This window comes from Varroa destructor, unplaced genomic scaffold (assembly GCF_002443255.2).
Source record: "Varroa destructor unplaced genomic scaffold, Vdes_3.0 BEIS01000004.1, whole genome shotgun sequence".
NCBI lineage: Eukaryota > Metazoa > Arthropoda > Arachnida > Mesostigmata > Varroidae > Varroa > Varroa destructor.
Window position 1 is genome coordinate 19,640,047 of NW_019211457.1, and position 14,999 is coordinate 19,655,045.

The 14,999-nt window shown below is 40.6% G+C and overlaps 1 protein-coding gene and 1 long non-coding RNA gene across 3 annotated transcripts in view; one reads left to right on the forward strand and one right to left on the reverse strand.

The window, feature by feature from the left end:
- LOC111249986 (uncharacterized) overlaps positions 1 to 1,014 on the forward strand; it is a 38,875-nt gene extending 37,861 nt beyond the window's left edge. For both annotated transcript variants that reach the window (XM_022804527.2, XM_022804528.2), the window contains exon 8: positions 279 to 1,014. The gene's annotated coding sequence lies outside the window, so the exon portion shown is untranslated. The remainder of the gene's footprint in view (positions 1 to 278) is intronic.
- A 5,420-nt stretch (positions 1,015 to 6,434) lies between these two features.
- Positions 6,435 to 14,942, reverse strand: LOC111249736 (uncharacterized). The gene is made up of 3 exons (XR_002673071.2): positions 12,888 to 14,942; positions 8,413 to 8,532; positions 6,435 to 8,015 (listed from the first exon to the last, which is right to left on the reverse strand). It is a non-coding gene; the product is annotated as an uncharacterized LOC111249736 (long non-coding RNA).
- Between the last annotated feature and the right edge of the window lie 57 nt (positions 14,943 to 14,999).

A 14,999-nucleotide genomic window follows, 5' to 3' on the forward strand; every position in this document is an offset into this window, starting at 1 on the left:
ATTTCCGTTATTGGACATTTTAACGCATTTATCACTACAGGAAGTGTGTCCACCAGAGCTATTATTTGGATATATTATGTGTCCTTCGTACAAGGTATATAAATTCTTCGGCATAATAAAAAATGTATAGTTATCAAGTGAAAAATCTATATTTCAGCCCTCATATGTATGCCATGCTACAGTAGGTATACACATAATAAAAACAGTTATGACAATAGTTAAATTTTCCGTCCTATTCAACAAAGAGTATGATTGCAGCGGTTATGTGTTTGTTTTAGATGATATCATTAGACCGGACTGCCAAACTGCCGTTTACGAGAAATACAGCGTTACCGATCCAGCCACACGATAGGAATTCTAAAAAGCCCCTTTTTTTACTACCTACGGAGCACTTCGATACAGCCACTCGAGCAGAAAGTTTTTTCTATCTGTGCGCTAAGAACTGCGAACACATACGTAGACCGACCTCTGCATTTATTACTATGCGGAACATTATAATATTATTATTATGAAATTATGCGGAATTCTTATTATTCCTACCGTCTGAGCTAAAGCCGTAATGACATGTATTATTAACGCGCTTGCTCAGCAGCATTAAGCGCATAGAGATGTCCTTTTGTTATTGACAGCGATAAAATATGGTTGGTAGCTGCGCTCGCAGAAATCAATTCATAAGTCGAAGTATATAGAGGAAGCTTCTTGAATGAAAAGTGGGCCTGAAGAACTGACAACTTACTGTGAACATTACAACTGGAGATGCGATTGTTATACATTCTCTCCGCTTGTCTAGTTAGTTATTTGTGTTTGTTATTGTTGTGTCGTCCTTTTGGAATAACTTCGAAAATACACAAACACACACAGAGTCTTAAAGATGTAGTAGTATTGAAGTATTTTGCTAAGTCTGTCTATCAAACCATGTAGCCTTCAACTTTATGTATATGTAATGTTACTCATGACGTCTTCGGACATTGTAAATATTAAATGACTGAATAAATGAATATTTCTCCAAACATACACATGTGTAGTAAATATTGCGTGATTTCTTCATTCGTAGATTAATTTAATCCGATTACTGCGCTCTGACTAGTTTAAGCAATGATAATTCAGCGTAACTATTTTCATCCCTTAACATGACTCGTACCCCACTGTTGTTAATGTATATTCACGGTTTTAATTAACAAGCTTTACATTGTAGTTCATCACGAAAATAAAGACAGAAAACGCTTTCTTCACATACGGGTGAATCTGGGCTCGGAACTCGCAGAAAGCCACGCTCCCATTTTATGCCGGATAATACAGTTTCAAATTTGTTTAAAACATTTCGCTCGCTCGTATTTATAAAAGTTGATTTTAAGGGATAAGTTGCCCATCAATTGGTTTATTGACGTTCTTTGAAATTCCAAGCTATTTTCCCCGTCTATCGCGCGTTCTTATTGCGGAAAGAAACTTTATCAGAATAATGGATGCAGACCGAACGAACAATATATACTTGTTTATAGTACAAAGCTTATAAGTTGATGTAGCTTCACATTTTTCACAATTCTTAGATTAACGCTACGCAGCCTTTTTCCAAAACAATTTAGCTGCATCTATCTTGATGCGTGAGATCTTAGTAATCATTAACACGCAAAACATTTCTCCCTCATGTTTGCAAGCTTTAAAAACACATCCCTGTAGAATAAACCACATGAATAAGATGTCGGGTTATTATTCGAAACTGCGAGAAAGCTAGGAAAAAAATGCAAAGTCAAAACTAGCCGAAAAATTTACACAATAAATGATGTAATAAATATTCCTATTGCAGGTTAAAAAAGGTAACCCTGTCTGTTGTTTTCATTGTTATTGTTGCTAGTCGCCGTTTTTCTATATTACTTATTATACACATCTTACATGCTCAAGATATCGTATAGAACACACTCAGCTATTAAATACGACTCAAACATAACGTAGATTAACATAAGCACGTCGCGATCTACAAAAAACAGGTCTTAAAACGCGCAATGGGTCTCCCACTTCTCTCTTAAAGCTATTCTTCGATGAAATAGAGTCAAAACATTTTGCAAGCTGTGTATTATTTTTTGTTTTGTTAAATAAACCTCTTTAAGCTTTGACGTTGCATTGGCTTAGTAAATCACTGAGTACACTCAAGTCAGGCAAACAACTGTTGTAAATAGTTACTAAGGAGATTTAACAACTATAGTATGTGTCACATTGACAACAAAAATACTCGTACGCGGATATAAAAAATGAAACAGTGTTTGTATTGTGTTCTTTGTCAGTTAAGCCGTGACACTGAACCAGTATTGTTATAGTACACGGTTTGATCAAATAAAAAGCTAGGAGAGCCATAGGAGATTTTACAGACATACAGATCATACTGTTGCGCTAACTAGTTTACGTAGGCTATTTTCTATTGTAGATCTCTTAGGGCTTCTTGATAAGTATTTCCAATGCACGAGAAGCTCTCAGTATTGACTACGATCATTGCACAAGTTAAACAAGTATTTACCCCCCTGTTCATTGATCTAATTGCAAGTGCGATTGGATTCCATAGCCGTTCACAAAAGCATGGGCCTGTTTTGTTTAGCGCCAGTGGTCGTAACGGAGGAACGTTTTCAAGTAAAATATCTCTCAGCAACACATCATATGCTGCTATATAGTTTATATTGCAATACTTCTCAACTGTTATCATTGGATTGTATGGCACTCTTATTGCTTTACCGTTATACCCTCTCTAAGTCAGTTGCCTGACGCAAAAATGAATGAACGCCTTTGTTACAAACTAAACTGTATCTAAACTCTGTCGCCGTCAGCCGTATCTAAATCATCTCTCCATGTTTTGAGTTCTACGTCCCGTATTGCTATTGAACATTCTATCAGACGGCTGGTTCCCAGCCCGCAACGAACGTCGAACAAAGACAACGTGTCCCAAGATTACCAGGCCAATACGTTACTCACCACAGTATCACGACGACTGCCGACATAGGTTACTCGTATTTAAACAAAGCAGTAATCAGAAGCACCGACAGCTCAACGATTTAACGCATTTTAATCGAATTAGCGCAGAGTGATCCACCTTTAGAAACAATTTTCTCCACTCCAATAAGCATCCACGGCATTGTAAGCTTTGGATGAGTCTTTGCGCCTCTTTTGTAACTATAATAATTAAGTAATTCGTAAGAGAATAGGTGGATTGTAGCAGAATGAACGGTGTTTGTCAAATAATGCTAAACAATCAGAAATATGATGTCCAAAGACATTTTCGCGCGTACCTTTGTTTCTGTTTGCTCCTACTGTTTTAGAGTCGAATGACTTTTTGGCCGACTGTCCCTGAAGTTAGACAATGGTGGACTTAGGTTTAAACAAAATAAAGACTTTTCCTTTGAAGCATAGCAAAACTCCAAGCGATACCCCTCCGATCCTCTACAAAATAAACTTACTTTATCTTTAGTTAAACCTCTCCGCTTTGGTAGACACAAGGATATTATTTCACAACGTTTTCTTTGGTCAATTGTAACCTATACATAATGAGGATTTCAAATCTGACGTATGTAGGTAAGGAACTGTGATCATTCTTTGCTGGGTTTAGCGCCTTTGAAATCATGTTTTGAAGAGCCGTTGTTTCGCTTTCTCTGTTTTTTCCTATCATTTGTGCTCGTAGCAGTTCAGAGGGCATCGGAGTTCGTCGTTTGCTCTTTGCGGTGTGCTCAGCGGACGGCTCATTGGCGCCTGCACGAGGCAGTGAAACAGGAAAAGGAATCTTCGTGCGTCTGCAGAATTATCTTATAATCTTTTCAGTGTACTTAGAGAAGTGTACGAATTTCGCAGGATGGCCTGCCCCGTCACAATGATTGCAGAAAGGCCGTTCCTCCTTGTAACCCTTGAGAACGTGCAGTTGTGGGCAACAGGGACCAGCGGCCAGTAACGTTCCGCCCAGGTCCTTTAACTACAAAGCTGTCCCAGACAACCCTTGTTTCCTCAATAGTTGTAGAATCCGTGTCCATAGGAATGCCCTTCATTAGATTTAGTCAGCAGGCGCTCATGGCAAGCCGCATCGACAGAGGCAGTCACTTGTCCCTAAATCTTTTGTATAAAAGCTTGGGAAGTCCTTACGCAAGACCCTTTCACGTGGATTCAAACGTTGCCGTTGTCCCTGTCACTGTAATACGTCTTGTGCCACTAGTTGAGAACCGTTGCAAAAGGTGTCGTTTTGTCAGCACTTTAATGTATCATAAAACTTGATAACTTATTCGAAAACTCGCCATTTCTTTTGCTAATCGTGATCGCTATATGCTGTAATTTATGATGAGCTACGCGGTCCATGATCTTCCGGACGAGACTATAATTTCCTATGCTCGTTAGAAAGCATACAATCTGGTTATAAAGTGCCCACTCAGGAAAAAGTTTACAGAGCGGACGCTTTTGTTAAAAAGGTTCCCACTTTCACCCTGGGAGACCCAGATTTTCTCGTTCTTTTGTCATCACCGAACGTCGCAATGGGTGGGATATTCCATATGTCAAGGTCAGGCAGTCTCCTAGCCCGGTATGCTGCTTCAAACGAATGGTAGACCAAAAGCCGTCTGAGCGTTTCCACCGAGTTACACGCTAACTTCTCCGTCGAACTACGCTCCGCGCGTGAGGGGCCTACGATAATGTCAGGTGTCTTTTGCGCAGTGAAGTGGCCCTAGCTCTTTGCAGTCGCAAACGCTCTTTTGTATAATTGGTTGCAATCCTTATCTTTTCCATCGAAATAATGCTTTGACTTAGCTGGAACTCTGGCGCTCCTATCCCAAGAAGCAGTGGGCAGTATGGATACGACTTAGCAGAGACTTGTGTAACTAGCTATTTTGCCTTGTAGCGTTTCTATTCTATGCACAGGCCCTGCAATAAAGAGTACCGGACCAGGCCGCCCTACCGAAGACATCTCCCTTTGCTACAACCATAAGGTGGGCGACTTCACGCCAGGGCAAATAAATAATAACGTCACCATACGTAACTGGAATCTAAGTTTCGCAGCAACCTCTGTCTGGCCAGCTGTTTCGAAATCACGTACTAATAGAGATACTCGTCAGTTGCCTAAAAGCGCTGTCTTCTCATTCTGCTGCTTCTGATCATTGCACTTCAGCGTCGGCTTCTAGCAGCCAACATCGAGCCGCACTACGGTTCTTTTAGAGAACCTCTCTTAGAGAGAAGACTTTAATTGGTGGGCTCAATCTTAGCTCGACTTCGATTTTTCTAAGACATGCAGAAAGTTTGTCTATCGATATATTTGCAATGAACGTAACCAGGGCTAAAATAAAGTTTCATAATAAAAATTGTATTTTGTCAAGGGGCGCAGGCATTTAGGTTTACATAACAATGACGACAGACCTCGCTATCTAAGTTCTGTCAAACGCCAAATTGCGTTGCGACGCCTAGAGATAGACAAGCTTCTAGAACACGCCCAGAAAATGCTCGCTGCACCTGACCTAGTGAATGCCGAAAGTTATACACAGCATTTGCTTGAAATTCTTCAGTTTACAGTACAGCCTCTTTGCTCCCCTGAAAACGCAGGCCATGCTTTGTCTGGGAAGTCCAGATGGTCCTCAGGCTTATGGCTGAAGCGCAGCCCGAGTTCTACTTTTAGCCTCCTCTTTTAAGATGATCTGTTACAAAAACGTATACACCACAAAGGTTAAAATACACTGAATGGCTGGAAACCTGTTCAGTAGCCAATTCCGAATGCCAACTATATAAATAACTAGCGTACCACAGTAACTTGCCCAATTAGCTTCTTGACCTTCATAAATCATTTCTTGGAGACGCTTCCGTCAAAGAATACGATACTACGCCCGGTGCCCTTTTCGCCGCAGGGTGCAAAGAGAGACATTTTTCAACAAGACTTCACAATGGGGGAACTAGTGCAAGGTTTTGGCAGTCCACGCAAAAAGATAGCCCCCGGTTCAGATAGGGTCTGTAATAGGCATCTTAAATGCACCATTGTTGTGACACCATGTGGGACGGCGCCATTGAATAAATGTTTATGTCCTGGTACACTCCCAACTCAGTGGAGAGGTGGGACTTTTTTAGGGATTACCATACATAAAGGAAAGGGCGGCTCGACCATCAATGCAAGGAATAGCAAAGAAATTCATTATAAGCTGCTGTCCGGCTTGCTGATCAATAAATTGAGAAACTGTTCAAACTAACGGGGCAATATGGATCTCGGAGACTCCCTTCGCAGAAACGGCGTGTAGAATCCTGATGGCGATGTCAAGGGAGAATCGGCATGCCGCGCTTCGGCTTCAAAGCAGCGTCGACTCGATGACAGAAAGAAAACTAAGCCCACACTGGTCAAGGTGGGTGTCCCTATGAATGCGTTCAACTTCCTCGCTGCGATTCTACAGAAGAACAGCACAACCATCGACGACGACGACGACGGGGGGGGGGGGGGACTCCCGCTTTTTACACAGACAACTGCCTTGGAATAGAAGAACAACCTCAATTCACTCTTGCTGCAGAGCTGCCTTGATCAAATAAGAGGCCCAAGAAAATTAGTCAAGGTCATCTTGTGCACAAATGGCTAAGTTATATACGGGTCAAACAAATTCTAAGCACAGTAGGCCGGTTCCATATGACAATCGCAGATTTGGGACTAACCGTAAACCCTATTTAGACGAAAATTAGAAGGAGAGGCAAAACAGCGGCCAATGACACTTGTACTTCGCCAGGCCGCCTCTTGCCTACGTAAACCTTGTTATGTACTTAGGGTTGCTTTTTTTCACAAATGGAAAAAAATTCACTGAGGACGTCATTGAAGAACGTGGAAGGGCAGTGGGCGATCAAACCGCATCATCGCTTGTCACATGCAGCCGCCTACAGCTTGCCGGTCTTCAAATTAGCTCCGATTGCATTATATAAAACATGCGGAATTTAGGAACATTTTACCGTGGAGAACAATGAAATCCCGTCAAAGCCTCCGTCCTCAAAAAGGACTGAGATTATACGCAGTGACTCGAAATTACCATTCATGTCGATTCGCCGTTGCTGTTAAAGGAATTATGTCGTCACTTCGAGTTCTTAATAAGGGAAGCCTTCAAGACAGATTTTAGACACTGGAAGCAGTGATTCACGAAAACTGAGAAGGAAGGAGAATTTCTGCTTCGGATACGATGAAAAACCACGCAGGAAATAAAACCGGTTAAACAGGCACGTTGCTAGCCCGCTTTACCGTGCACGAGTTTTACCGAAGACTTTGCAGGAAATCAGACTTTCACGAGCCTAATGATCCCCGTAGGCCGTCCAAATGCGGGAGAAATTAAGGTGCTAATAATCATGCGGCTTATTCCCCTCTGGTACCATCTTTAGGACATCTAACAAATTTCTTAAACTAATTTGGTAAACTCAATAAGGCTCGTATAACTCGTCTTACACAAAGCATTTTAAGTAGTTCCATATACTCTATTTGGCACTGAGATATTGTGTTGTTGACCTATTTACGAAGAGCAAATGTGAGCAAATAAAATTTGATTATATTGATCTAATAGCTTGAAGGAAATTTGAAGAAAAGCGCCGGGAAGTAAATGACACGGGACAAGAACAAAAAGAAGGAAGCAACTCTACCACCTTCTTCCCTTCGAAAGAGGAGAGCGAAAATAATGTTTCAAAACGATTCCTGGCCTCTGTAAAGGTAATAAACAGGATAATAATTTAGTGCAAGTATTATCGTATTTTACACTAAGTATAGTTCTACTCGTTTTCGAAAAAGTGAGTAAGTCTCACACTAGGGCCCGAACAAATAGGTTATTAAGAGGAAACAACTCCCAATTGCAAATAAATGCATCGCAATGCTCGGCCAAGCAAAGTCAACGTCAAACTTGCAGTTGCGTCCGGAGGCCAGAATACCCACGCAAGCCTGGTGCCCAACCACCAGCCGAGGTTTCACTGTCGACGCAATACACAGAATCTGAGATCCGAGGCGCGTCAAGTAGGAAGTTGAGCTTCCTGCGTGGCTGCCCAAGCATGACACGTCCCAACTGTGGAGGAAGTAAATATATAAAAATATTTCAAAATGTATTGAGTTAGTTCGAGCGGTCAGAACCTTACTACATGTCTCCAAAAGAAGCAGGTCAATACACAAAACCAGCCAATAGAAGTTTCGATCGAATAAACCAAAGTAATCTACTTTGCATTTTGTTGGGACTGTAATCCTCGAAGGTAATACTGCGGCACCTGCTCGCCTTAATGCAAAGCTCACGGTGTCAATCATGGCGCATCAACTACTTAGTTGCTGGTGATAAGCACGTTGCAGCAAGGAAGGCAGTCAATATGTTCGATTTCAAGAAATATGCACTACGGCTACAATATGTTAAACTAATCCGAATGGGTCACAATTAGTACTGCTACAATTAGTCCAAGTCTTGGTATACTCACCTACACCGGATCCACCCGGCTTCAGCTCAAATTTGCCCATAGATCATGGTACTGGTCTTGTTTTGGAGGCAAAGGAATCTGGGTGGACCCGTATAAGGCAGCCCCAATGGTGTCCAGTGTCTGAAATCGTACCATTTGCTAATTAGCCCCTGAATTAATGGAATTATTCCTGGAATACTTCATGAAAGGCAAGCTCGGCGACGTACAGCCAGAAGTTGTGTTTGTATGGTGCTTGACGCATGAGAAGTTCCAATAATTGCCATGTATAATAAGCTTTAAAACAAATTTGATGTTTGATGTGAGAGAATTATTAATAAAATGCATTATCGCACGAAAGAGAAAGCGAACCAAAGCTATTGTCTAATGCCAATAGCTACGATGCTTTTCAAGTAAGATCCTTTTAGGGTCTCTATGATTCAAATATAAGCAGAACCATTACGTAGTAGGGTTCAGTACGCAGTAAAACAAATCCGAGGACGACGGAATCCTTAAGACGACGGAGATAATTAGCGAACGCGTATCCTTTCTGCTGTGTGGAAACGAAACGTAGCGAACGTTTACCTTCGGGCTTTTTTTCATGGAAAAGAATTGCGAAAAAAGCTGTCTATATAGATTTTTCTTACAGCTTCTAATATGTCGAATTTATGTTACTTGAACAGCCCTTGACTGCAAGCTAGGGCTTTCGTATAAATTTTTTTAGTCAACTTATAATTCAAAAACCTTTCAGTTCAACGAAAAAAAAAAAAGCAACTAAATATGCTGCGCACTTAATTTAGAATTACCGCACGCTTGACAGTTTGAATGAGTTTAGCCGGTTTATGATTTTTCGCTTGATGAGTCACAATAGACTTTACTGTGACCCGCCAATGCCAACAATGCTTGAACAAAAGACTTGATACTAGCTTGAAGCGGTTAGATATTATCATGTCCACGCTTGGCTCTAGTAATAAATATGTATGAGTGACAAAACAAGGAAAAATGGAAAAGCTATACATTCGAAGCGTCTGTCCCATTTACTAAACCCTCTTCAAGCAGTTTGGTTCTCGAAATTGTGACCTGCTCTGAGCGTAAGTTGTCACTTTTTTTTTTTACAGACACAACTTTGTTATCGGAGGAAACTTCGCTCTGCATTGGTCGCCGTATTGACACTGGAGTTGATAACAACGTAAGCCGCAACACTGCTACAATAGATTTTTTATTTAAAAAAGTTAACTTGATCAAAAAAGTTTCCTTTGATAAATTTCGAGGATCACGGCTTTCGTGCGGGTAGTTAGAACATCGATGGTACTCAGTTGCGGTATCCGTCGAATCTAGAAAACACTCCAGGACCAGAGGTTTTGAAAATTGTAATGCATCGGTTCTATGTCTTTGGCGTTTCATGTGCCCTTAGCAAATATGGGTTTAGCCTTCCCTAGTAATGACGTGGCCGGTTTCTCAACTATACAACTTTTACTTTATTAATAATATCACCTAATTTTATACATGTAATATACAGATATTTTTTGAAAAGAAAAATGAGTAATTTTTCTCTTTTATTTGCTTCGGGTAGATACGAACGATGGATTTGCACAGATCGTCGACCTTAAAGGACCGATTTAGACGTTCAGTCCAATATAAAACCACTTCAAAAAATATGAAACCTATTTTTTACTAACTGATCGTAAATACTGGAATAACCAATTTAAAGCTGGACGCAGACATCGATCTCTTTAATGGTATTTAAATAGACTGATTCGTAACTACGATGATATGATACTATATCGTCGAAACCAGACTAGCCTGCCATACAATCCATAGCCGATATTGACTCGCTTGTAGTCTTAATTTAGGCTTTTTTTTAAAGCCACGAACAGTCATAGACTGTCACAAATTCAAATGCCGCAGAACCTGAACTTAGAACATTTGATATTCTAAGTGTCAGAAAATGTGTGCACAAATTTATGTATCTATATATATTACTTGCTATGCATAGACAATTAATTTTTTAAAAATGTCAGTATTTAAAGAAACATAGATCTTCATACATGTCCCACTGTTTCGACGTCTAGATCTTTAAAGCGCTGTCACGTAGACTAACTCAGGTTACATGAAAGTCGACTGATTATGCCAACAACTTATGAATTTTACTGTCACTCCGATAGAAAAATCCGTCAGATGTTACGATAGAAATAGAAATATTGCCTGACAATATATTCGGATACACCCAGAAATAGTCGCGTTGACGTTTTCTGACGGCTCCAAAGGGTACTTAGTAGAATATATCACAGTGACAGTTGCCCATGGATGTGTCAAAGAAGGTTATTGCGTATTGAAATGTCTGTAGCAAGCAGCTTTGTTCAAACGTCATAGAATGCTATCGTAACAAAAGTTCTTGCTGACCTTGATTCGCGCAAGACAATTTCACGTGCCTTTCCGGCCCAAAAAATATGCGATAGGACTATCATCGTGACAAGATATGAAGAACTAAATTGTAGACGAAAAGCAATTACGTGAACTTGAAGACAGGCAATCCGGCGATCCATTTTGTTCTTCTTTAGAGTAGACAGGTAATCTTCTCGACGATAATGCTTTGCATGTGAAACTGTTTCAAATTGAGTTTGCTATACTTTAGTAACCATATAAATTCTGAGAACAAAGGCAAACCCTTTGCATTTGTACGCATACGCATGTGTAAGAAGAATTAATTGTTGCTATCTCAGGAAAAACTGATCGGTTTTCTAGATACAAGCATGTAAGATGGCTATTACTAGTACTCATGCTACTATCACGCATAAATAAAGTTTTGCATATTTGAAAAGGACCACATTGGGAGATGAATGTTTATAGGTTACCTTATTGAGGCACTTCCTCAAACAGTCACACCATGCTTGAGTTTATTTCAGATTACTTTTGAACAGCTGCTTTTGTGAAAAAATTGTCGAAAATTAAACATGGCGACTTGGGGAAAAATTGAATGAATACTAAAGATTTAACGTTACGACATGCATTGGACTGAGTCCTTTAGCAGGTAAACGCTTGCGTGATATACCGTAACGCATAATTCCTTTTTCAAAAATACTTTAGTATGTACATTCATAAAAACTCAGTAAGGAAAAGTGCTTAAAGAATTAACAATACAGCATTTGTCGTAAATTGGAATCGGTCTTCACACAGATGGTTCCGTTTAAGTTTTACGTAATTTAAGGAATAATGCAAAAAAGTTATTTTAACGCTATTATCTATGTTTATAGGTCAGGTCATGTTAATCGTCTAACTCGCCTCTAGATCATACCATAGAGCTCTGTTCTTCGAAGAACGTAATAGCACAACTACGTGGCATTCTACGAGTCTATGCGTATCTACTTAACCTAGTTATTAATAAGATAAGTCATTTATTCATTATTCAGTGTGTACAGGTTGTCACAGGTCAACTAAAAGTAATCAGACCACAGTAATGAAAAATAGATAAGGCACAATTCTTTGCGCCATACTCCCTATCAATCATAACGTTATCAAATGCACCTTCAATTTAATTAAGCGAGCGTGCATCCCGCCATCTTAACCCCTACGCATATCAATTCATCTGATAGCATCATTCTTTTTTTCTTCATAACTATAACGACCACTGAAGATGTGTGTGTTTCCTTAAAACGAATAAATTACGATACTGACAGCCACCGATACTTCAATTGTAAAGCTGACACAGGATCGCAGTTTAAGGGAGTTTACATCACCATTACTCTCCGTTCAATGGTCATAGTAGCGAGTATTGCAACTCGTCTAAACGATGAAGATAGATAATACATATATAATGGAAAGATACTGCCGTCCTCGTTTTTGTTCAATATCTTTCTCCTGTCGAAATAGAAATACAGTTAATGCGTCAACTCGCACTGGCATGTACTGCTTTCTTCGTCTTTTCGTCATGTAAACTCCTCTCCAATCTGACGGGTACAAATAACCAATGTGCTATAATTATGACCGCGACGAAAATCGTATTCGCCATTAGCAGCCGCCGCACCAATGTGATGACACCGTGCAGCAGGCGGGGAGGGGGCACCTGAACACTTCGCTCAATCACCACCGTTATGCCCCATTCAATAGTAACAAAATATAATCACAATTTTACCATCGTGAACAACAGCGACATCTGCTGGCTGAGGTAAAGTTATAATCACAATAGTCGCTTCGTAGCGCAGGGGACGAGAACGGACGAAAGGCCTATCCGGAGAAAGGGGGTTGGTTGAAAAAGACCATTCGCGCACAAAAGTTAATTTTACGGGGTAGAAGCTACGACAGAACCGGCTGAAACGGAGGTAAGTCAACATAGACCAGAAAAGGTCGTGGCAAGGTACCGCTCCGCTGTGGTCAGCAACTGTCCTATGGTATTTTCTTATCACCCGCCGTATGGTGAAAGCCATACGAATGATAACATAACGCGCAAAAAAGGCTACTGTTATTCTAGCAGTATTTATAGTAGTCAATGTACTGATTACCTGAATAGTATACGAGCACTTGTTAGAGGCGAGACGAACGTGGAAACGGCTCAGCTAAAGACTCAGAAGATTTTGTGCAAAGCTGTTTATGAAGAACAGATGTTATATCCCTAAACCACATATTTATCCTGTATCTGACTGACATTTTCTGGTTTTACAGTAAAGCAGTAACTTCGCACAACTGTCACAGTCGGTTCGGCGTTGGTTCAACGTCATTAATGAGCTTCATTATTAGTAGATATTAATGGCCTCGTTAGTAGTTGTAGTAGTTATTTGCGGTGAAGTCCCACGCAGGACTTCTTTGAACATTTTCAAATTTACCCGTCGCAGGAAACAACAGGCGCGGAGAGTAGACGTGCCAGTCGCTTATTGATCTATATTACCGCAATTGAACGGCCGCAAGCCTTTACTGCGTCGATTCAAAACCCTGTTAGTTTGCTAGAGACGCATAGTAATTAGACGATGTGTTCGGCAACGCTACTTATGGCTGAATGACTATCGAGACTTTTCTGACTATGTTTATCTTGTTCTGTTGGCAACTTTGTTTACAAAATGAATGCACCTAGCATTTAGGCATGCGATTTGAATATACATTTCGAATTTATTTTGACCTGAATATATCTGAGTCGGTGTTTGATCCAAGTTACCAGCCCAAAACTAAGCGTATCGAACTATGATGAGAATTCATTAAACATTTATATTATGATCTGGCATTGTTGTGTTTGCTGTTTTATATATGATTATAGGATCCAAGCACAGATGTTACGCAATATATAGCAATGACAAATCAAGCTTAGTTAGTTTTTGCTACAAACGGAGCTAGCTTTTTACGAGTCCTGTACTTGTAAAAGAAAATAGGACACGACAAGAAGATTTTTCACAAGATCTCCTGCTTACTCCGCTAATAAACTACTAATGTAACATAGTATGTGGTTAGCTCTAGGGAACAACGCCTCGTTTATTATATTTTCCAGAGGGCTTATTCATTATGTTTTAGCCATTCACGCTAGTGTGGTCTGCCGCAACAAAAAGTACGCACCGACCAGCTTGTCATATGTCCTAACAATGGATCGGTGATTAGATGTTTACTAGTTAAACGTTACGGTAGATAGTACTAAGGAAAATAGACGAATGTTCGATGTTATTCTATAGACCGTTGTTTACGGTCCGGGTCAATATTTGTATTATATATGGATGGCCTTCTTTAAGCTACTCGATTCATTAGATGAAGAGAGCGACGGAGCAATTTGATTTGTGGTACAAATTTTTCTCCGGATTTCGGCTTACGGACCATAATATATTCGTCCAGAGAAGGTTTGGATAAGGGAGCGTTTTGAGTAACCGTGTGGCGCATATAACCGTGGGCGTGTGGATATCAGATCTCCTCCCAATTTGCTCCAGATGATGGATAAATCAAGAATCGAAAACCAACTGTATGATCGTCTGCTGCCAACACGTTCCAGCGCAATGTAGCTACGGAACAGTTGTGGTGTCACGCACACCTTTCTTTCTTCTATTTGCTTGCGCAGTTGAAATATAGCTTACATTGGCAATGGTTTGCTCTGTTCCCTTCTACCGTCTCTAGCAATGATGCTAATTTGAACGCCTTTATGCTACCTAAAATAGCGGTAAGGAGTTCGTATTGTAGCAGAAGAAGCAAAGCAATAATTTGCTTATGGCACAGTTACAGGTGGACGATTGTGGCCGTGTTATTTTTGTTTTTGCCGTTGCTGCAGTTGACTACCGCCATCTAGTACTGTGTGCGCATCTATACGGATCATGTTGTTGCTGGACCGTAATAGCAGTCTTAGTGCGGCCGCTGAAGAGAAAAGCAGAAATCTGACTAGTGAACTAGTGTCGTTGGAACGGTGGCAGGGAACACTATACGTAAAGTGGCTATTAATCAATCGGTCACTGGAAAGCGCTGGGCGCAGTCTGGTGGCACCAGCAGTACGGCTGTTGGTCCTACGGCAGCGGCTTCTTATACACCATGAGAACAGCGCCATCGCTGGTTGGCGGCAACGGTGACCAGCCGGCAAGAGCCATAAGTGAGTCAGTCCTTTCCCAGTTCGTCCACCTGTTTACTATATTTATTCACTAGGGATCGCCAAG